Below are 7842 nucleotides of genomic sequence, written 5' to 3'. Positions count from 1 at the left end.
GTTCATTGCAGCCTTGACTTCCTAGGCTCAAGTGATCCTCCCCACTCAGCCTCCTGAGTAGATGAGACTACAGGAGTGCACCATCACACCTAGCTAATTTTTTTCATTTTTGTAGAGACAGGGTCTCCCTATGTTGCCCAGGCTGGTCTCAAACTCCTGGCCTCAAGCAGTCCTCCCACCTCAGCCTCTCAAAGCTCAGGGATTAGAGGCATAAGCCACCATACCTGTCCAGAAGCTGATTTTTTTTTTTTTTTTTTTTTTGAGATGGTGCCTGACACTAGCCCAGGCTGGAGTGCAGTGGTGTGATCTTGGCTCACTGCAACCTCTGCCTCCCAGGTTCAGGTAATTCTCCTGCCTCAGCCACCTGAGCAGCTAGAATTACAGGTGCATGCCACCAAGCCCGGCTAATTTTTGTATTTTGAGTAGCAATGGGGTTTTACCATGTTTGCCTGGCTGGTCTCGAACTCCTGACCTCTATGAGATCCTTTGAGATCTATGAGATGGGCTTGCTTTGAAAAAAGTAGCAATTAAGTTGAAGAATAATTTCCCCCCGTTCTAACACTGTTTTTCTCAGTACAAGTTACAAGAGCAACTTCCTTTACTTCTTTATCTTAGAGACAGAGTCTTGCTCTGTCACCCAGGCTAGAGTGCAGTGGCACATTTATGGCTCACTGCAGCCTCACCCTCCCGGACTCAACTGACCCTCCTGCCTCAGCCTCCCCAGTAGCTGGGACTACAGGCCCGTGCCACCATACCATGCCTGCCTTGGCCTCCCAAAGTGCTGAGATTACAGGCGTGAGCCATTGCACCCGACCCAGAAGCTGATTGTTGAGCAGAATGAGACTCGAGTGCAATGGAGCTAGTCCTAGCCCCAAATATGTCCATATGGGAGGAGTTTTGATCTCCAACACTTCATTGTATTGAAGTAAAATGGTTTCTAGACACTTTGGAGATATGCAGAGAATTCCATCTTGGCCCCTCTCCTATGTAATGGTATGCCTAAATTTGGTGTCAGGGAGAAGAGGTAAGAGGATATAAAATGTTTCTGTATACTTCTCCTCCAGACTTTCAGAGATTTAAGGGCTTTAAATATCTCATTCTCCAGTCTAGGGAGGAAGACACTGTGGACTTTCTCCACTAATGATAAGAACCGGCTGAAAGTGCTGATTCACCATTTGTTCCTAGCTTCATGGTTTCTTTGAGATCTATGAGATGGGCTTGGTTTGAAAAAACTAGCAATTAAGTTGAAGAATAATTCCCCCCCGTTCTAACACTGTTTTTCTCAGTACGAGTTGCAAGAGCAACTTCCTTTATTTCTTTATTTTAGAGACAGAGTCTTGCTGTGTCACCCAGGCTAGAGTGCAGTGGCACGTTTATGACTCACTGCAGCCTCAACATCCTGGACTCAGTTGATCCTCATGCCTCAGCCTTTGCATGTGCCACCATACCATGCCCAGCTAATTTTTTTTTTTTTGAGACAGAGTTTCGCTCTGTCACCCAGGCTGTAGTGCAGTGGCACCATCTCGGCTCACTGCAAGCCCCGCCTCCGGGGTTCATGCCATTCTCCTGCCTCAGCCTCCCAAGTAGCTGGGACTACAGGCGCCCACCACCACGCCCGGCTAATTTTTTGTATCTTTAGTAGAGAGGGGGTTTCACCATGTTAGCCAGGATGGTCTCAATCTCCTGACCTCGTGATCCGCATGCCCAGCTAATTTTTTGTAGAGATGGAATTTGCCATGTTGCCCAGGCTGGTCTCGAACTCCTGGGCTTAAGGGATCTGCCGGCCTTGGCCTTGCAAAGTGATGGGGTTATAGGCCTGAGCCACTGAGCTCGGCCTAGGGCAAGTCTCTTTAAGTATATTGTCATCCAAAATCTTAAAATCATGTAGATAATTAAATGGGAGTCTCTTCCCTCCCACCCAAGCCATAGTTGGGATTCCGGAAATTGTTTGGAGCAGGTAAAAATGTTTGGGCTCGGCTCTCATTTGAGTTCTTTCTTAAAGCTGCAAACGTTTCAGCCACTGCCCATATACTACTTATTTGTCATATATTCGTCATGGGAGCTGCTGATTTTCCCACCCTTTCCAGACACCCACTCCTGCTCCCTTCTCATCCACTCTCCGCCGTTCCTCTGCAGCCCGGGAATCTCGGGATAACGGATGCAGTTTGCTGTGGGGAAACTTGCCCCAGGGCTTCCTTGGTCTTCCTGGAGCCTCTAGCAGCCAAAGTCTTGTGTCCTGGAACCCCTAGACCCTTGGAGAAACTGGCACAATTATTCATCCCTTTGTGGGGTGGGGGTGAGGGTGTTAGAGAGCAGGAGGGGCTTGCCTGGGACAGGTCCCAAGAACAATGAAGTTACTCTCTTGATAAATTGGACGTATTTTATTTATTTTTATTTATTTATTTTGAGACGGAGTCTCTCTCTGTCACCCAGGCTGGAGTGCAGTGGCGCGATCTCGGCTCACTGCAAGCTTGGCCTCCTGGGTTCAGGCCATTCTCCTGCCTCAGCCTCACGAGTAGCTGGGACTACAGGTGCCTGCAACCACGCCCGGCTAATTTTTTGTTATTTTTAGTAGAGACAGGGTTTCACCGTGTTAGCCAGGATGGTCTCAATCTCCTGACCTCGTGATCCGCCCGCCTCACGCCCGGCCTGGACGTATTTTAAACCAGTGCATTGTCTTTTTTGTTTTGTTTGTTTTGGTAGGGCAAGATAGGAAAACTAATCCATGTAATTTAAGCCAGATAGGGTGGTGCACGCCTGCAGTAGTCCTAGCTACTCCAGGGCTGAGGCAGGAAGATTGCTTGAGCCCTGGAGTTCAAGACCAGCCTGAGCAGCATAGTTACTGAGAGGGGTCCAGATCCAGACTCCAAGAGAGGATTCTTGGACCTTGCACAAGAAAGAACTTGGGGTGAGTCCATGTCGGAAAGTGAAAGCAAGTGTATTAGGAAAGTAAAGGAATAAAAGAATGGCTACTCTACAGACAGAGCAGCAGCATGGGATCCCATTGGCTATGTTATTTCTGGATTATCTGCTTAACAAGGAGTGGATTATTCATGCGTTTTTCTGGGAAAGATGTGGGCAATTCCAGGAGCTGAAGGTTCCTCCCCTTTTAGACCGTATAGGGTAACTTCCTGACGTTGCCCTGGCATTTGTAAGCTGTGCTGGTGCTGGTGGGAGTGTCTATTAGCATGCTAATGAATTATAATTAACATATAATGAGCAGTGAGGACGGTCCAGAGGTCACTTTCATCGCCATCTTGGATTTGATGTGTTTTGACCAGCTTCTTTACCACAACCTGTTTTATTAGCAAGGTCTTTGTGACTTGTACCTTGTGCCAACCTCCTGTCTCATCCTGTGACTTAGCATGCCTAACCTCCTGGGAATGCAGCCCAGTAGAGCTCAGCCTTATTTTACCCAGCTCCTATTCAAATTGGAGTTGCTCTGGTTCTGACACCTCTGACAGCTCCGTGAAACCTCGTCTCTACAAAAAAAAAAAAAAAAAAAGCCTTGGTTCCAGCTACTGGGGAGGCTGATGCGGGAGGATCCCTTGAGCCTGAGAGGTTGAGGCTGCAGTGAGCCTTGATAGCACCACTGCACTCCAGCCTGGTTAACAGAAGGAGACTCTGTCTTAAAAAAAACACACAGCAAAAACAAACAAACAAAAACAATAACAACAATGAAAACCCAGCATTAAACAATGTGATCTATCTCATTGGTCACTGTGGAATCAAAAGCTTCCACCAATTCAAAGTGAGAGTGTTGTCTGTGAATCAACAGCTGATGAACAAGAGATGAAATCAATTAACATGACAGCCTTAGCCACTTGGGGAACCTATTTTCTAGAGGACAAATTGAAGAAAACAACAGGAATTACAACCCATTAATCTGTCCTTAGGACCTGGAAAATGAGGAGAACTATTTATCTTGAAAATAATAATTGGGTATGATCATTAAAACCCCCTTAATTCAGATTCTCTCTTCTGGTTGAACTCCAAGCCTATCATGATTCCCCATGAACGCAAGAACTCTGAGACTGAGATTCTCCAGAATTTTCCATAAGCAACAATTCTAAGTCATGACAAAGGTGCTGCACACGGGGCCACGCACAGCCAGCAGGCTCTCAGAGGAGTCTTGAGGTGGAAATGAAAACAGGTAACTTCCATCTGTATGTGTTTCATCTCATTCTATTTTAATTACTAATTTGAGTACAGTCTGTACCGGGTAAGATAGTTAGGTCAATGAAGGGCCACATATATGATGGTGGTCCCATAAGATTATAATGGAGCCAAGAAATTCCTATTGCCTGGTGATGTAGGAGCCATTGTCACACATTACTCACGTGTCTGTGGTGATGCTGGTGTAAACATACCTACTGTACTGCCGGTCATGTAAAAGTCTAGTACAGGCCAGGTGCAGTGGCTCACGCCTATAATCCTAGAACTTTGGGAGGCTGAGGAGCTCAGGAGTTCGAGATCAGCCTGGGCAACATGGCAAAAACCCATCTCTACCAAAAAAATATATATATACTTTCTTTTTTGAGGTGGAGTCTCTCTCTGCAATGGCGCAATCTCGGCTCACTGCAACCTCTGCCTCCTGGGTTCGAGTGATTCTCATGCCTCAGCTTCCTGAGTAGTTGGGTTTACAGGCGACTACCACCACACCTGGCCACTTTTTGTACTTTTAGTAGATACGGGGTATCACCATTTTGGCCAGGCGGGTCTTGAACTCCTGACCTCAGGTGATCCACTGGCCTTGGCCTCCTAAAGTGCTGGGATTACAGGTGTGAGCCACAGTACCTGGCCCCAGTATATTTATATTTACTTATTTATAGCATATTCTTTCTATTAATCCACAACTTTGAGCATTAGTGCTGTGAAGTAAATGCTATGTGTCATATTTTGCCAGGGTCAGACTGTGTGCCCAACTCTGGTATCACTTTTGAGGTTAAAGACTTGGGCTACCACCTTGGATCCTCTGTCTCATCTCTCAGTCTGAGGAAAGTAGGCTGCCATCTTGTAGGCCACCCAGTGGAGAGGCCTGTGTGGTAAGAGGCTGAAGCCTTCTGCCCTAGTGAGTTGAGAACCAATACCTACCAACAACTAGGACAGTGAACTTGGAAGTTAAGTCCAGTGTCTAATGAGCCTTGAGATGACAGCCCCTGGCCAACAGCTTAAATGTAATCTCGTGAGAGTCCCTGAGTCAGGACCAGCTAAGCCATTTCTGGGTTCCTGATCTTCACAAAATGTGAAATAATAAATGTTTGGGGGTTTTGGTGTTTAAAAAAATACTATGTGTTTGTGTTTAAAGGACGAATAAATTACATGTAAATTTGCAAGTCTAAGGATTTTCAGATGTTTTATAAAGAGGACTGCGGTAGATTCTTCTTGACTTTAGCAAATACAAATTCTCAGTGGTTACTGCTCCTATCTGAGCTGAGGCCTTGGTGTTTCTCATGTCCCAGTTTGGCTGAAGCCCTACTCTGCGAGACTGCTGCACTGCTAGGTTTCCGAATAGGATCAGCATCGAGCTCTCAGAGGCAGGTGTATGAGTAGGAAATGAGTTCATTAAACGGCAGGCAGAGTTACAGAACAATTTCACAACGAAGACAGTGCTACAAGGAGAACAGAGTGACCACAGAGGCAGAATCAGCTATGATCATCTCATCTACAAATAAAAAAACCAAGAGGTGCTCAACCAAAAACAACTGAAATTGAACTGTGGGTACAATGGCCTTTTTTTCATGCTTGGGGCTGAGAGGCTCCAGAATTTTCCACAATGACACTAAAACATTGCCTACCTTCAGACCTAATAGTTCTGAATGAAAATTTCAAGTTATTTTTTGGAGTGCCAAATTATATGTACATTTAAATGTCGAAGTTTAATATAGGACAGTCTTTGGCTGGGCACAGTGGTTGACGCCTGTAATCCCAGCACTGTGGGAGGCGGAGGTGGGTGGATTACCTGAGGTCAGGAGCTCGAGACCAGCCTGGCCAACGTGGTGAAACCCCATCTCTACTAAAACTACAAAAATTAGCCAGGCATGGTGGCGGGCCCCAGCTACTTGGGAGACTGAGGCAGGAGTATCACTTGAACCTGGGAGGCGAGCTGGAGTGAATCAAGACCGCACCATTGCACTCCAATCTGGGGTGACAAGAGCAAAACTCTGTCAAAAAAAAAAGAATAGTTGTTGGATCTGAAAGATGTTTCCCCTAGAGGCCCAAGAGACTTTTGCATCAGAAACAGAGAAAGGTAAATAACCCATTGTGGAAAGAATGACTTTGCAAGGGAGGCCAAAGAGAAGTTTACAGTTAATTCCACTTAGATGGAACCTCGACGCAGTAACTAAAGTCAATACTGTAACTAAAGTCAACATTGTTAAAGTCAATACTTGTAAAAGACACAATAGGTTGGCTTGACAATGGTAAGAGTAAGTCTCTCAGATCTAGGCAGAAATTTTTAACATGCTAGGAATTTGAGGCTCTTTCCCAGCCGCTGCCGAGTCGTGCGGAGGCAGAGGCTTGGGTGTGTTCAAGATTCGGCTTCACCTGTAACCCACCGCCATGGCCGAGGAAGGCATTGCTGCTGGAGGTGAAAATGGACATTAATACTGCTTTACAAGAGGTGCTGAAGACCGCCCTCATCCACGATGGCCTCGCACGTGGAGTTCGCGAAGCTGCAGAAGCCTTAGACAAGTGCCAAGCCCATCTTTGTGTGCTTGCACCCAACTGTGATGAGCCTATGTATGCCAAGTCGTGGAGGCCCTTTGCCCTGAACACCAAATCAACCGAATTAAGGTTGATGACAACAAGAAACTAGGGGAATGGTTGGCCTCTGTAAAATTGACAGAGAAGGGAAACCTTGTAAAGTGGTTGGTTGCAGTTGTATAGTAGTTAAGGACTATGGCAAGGAGTCTCAGGCCAAGGATGTCATCAAAGAGTACTTCAAATGCAAGAAATGAAGAAATAAATCTTTGGCTCATACACACACACACAAAAAGAATTTGAGGGGCCACACATTTTTAGAACTTCTGAGGTGCCATCATTTCACTGAAGTAAATGCTTTGGCCAGGCACAGTGGCTGATGCCTGTAATCCCAGCACTTTGGGAGGCCAAGGCGGGTGCATCACCTGAGGTCAGGAGTTTGAGATCAGCCTGGTCAACATGGTGAAACCCTGTTCTTTACTAAAAATACAGAAATTAGCCAGACGTGGTGGTGCACACCTGTAGTCTCAGCTACTTTGGAGGCTGAGGCAGGATAATTGCTTGAACCCAGGAGGCAGAAGCTGCAGTGAGCTGAGACCATGGCACTGCACTCTAGCCTGGGTGACAATAAGACTCTGTCTCAAAAAGAAGGAAGGAAGGAAAGAAGGAAGGAAGGAAGGAAGAAAGGAAGGAAGGAAGGAAGGAAGGAAGGAAGGAAGGAAAGAAATCCTTTAAAACACTTCCACTTTTTTTTTTTTTTTTTTTTTTTTTTTGAGACGGAGTCTCGCTGTGTCTCCCAGGCTGGAGTGCAGTGGCGTGATCTCGGCTCACTGCAAGCTCCGCCTCCCGGGTTCACGCCATTCTCCCGCCTCAGCCTCCCAAGTAGCTGAGACTACAGGCGCCCGCCACCACGCCCGGCTAGTTTTTTTTGTATTTTTAGTAGAGACGGGGTTTCACCATGTTAGCCAGGATAGTCTCGATCTCCTGACCTCGTGATCCACCCGCCTCGGCCTCCCAAAGTGCTGGGATTACAGGCTTGAGCCACCGCGCCCGGCCAAACACTTCCACTTTTAAATGTGAGATTTTAGTCATATTCAGCTCCAATTTAGCGAAGACACAATGTCTGTAGAATGTGACCTC

The 7842-nt window shown here is 46.5% G+C and overlaps 1 pseudogene; it reads left to right on the top strand.

Annotated features, from left to right (window-relative positions):
- Window positions 1-6554: 6554 nt before the first annotated feature.
- LOC704996 (small ribosomal subunit protein eS12 pseudogene) lies at window positions 6555-6959 on the top strand (annotated as a pseudogene).
- The last annotated feature ends 883 nt before the right edge of the window (window positions 6960-7842 follow it).

Source organism: Macaca mulatta, chromosome 4, assembly GCF_049350105.2.
Source record: "Macaca mulatta isolate MMU2019108-1 chromosome 4, T2T-MMU8v2.0, whole genome shotgun sequence".
NCBI classification, from domain to species: Eukaryota; Metazoa; Chordata; class Mammalia; order Primates; family Cercopithecidae; genus Macaca; species Macaca mulatta.
This window is presented reverse-complemented; position numbering and strand designations above follow the sequence as displayed.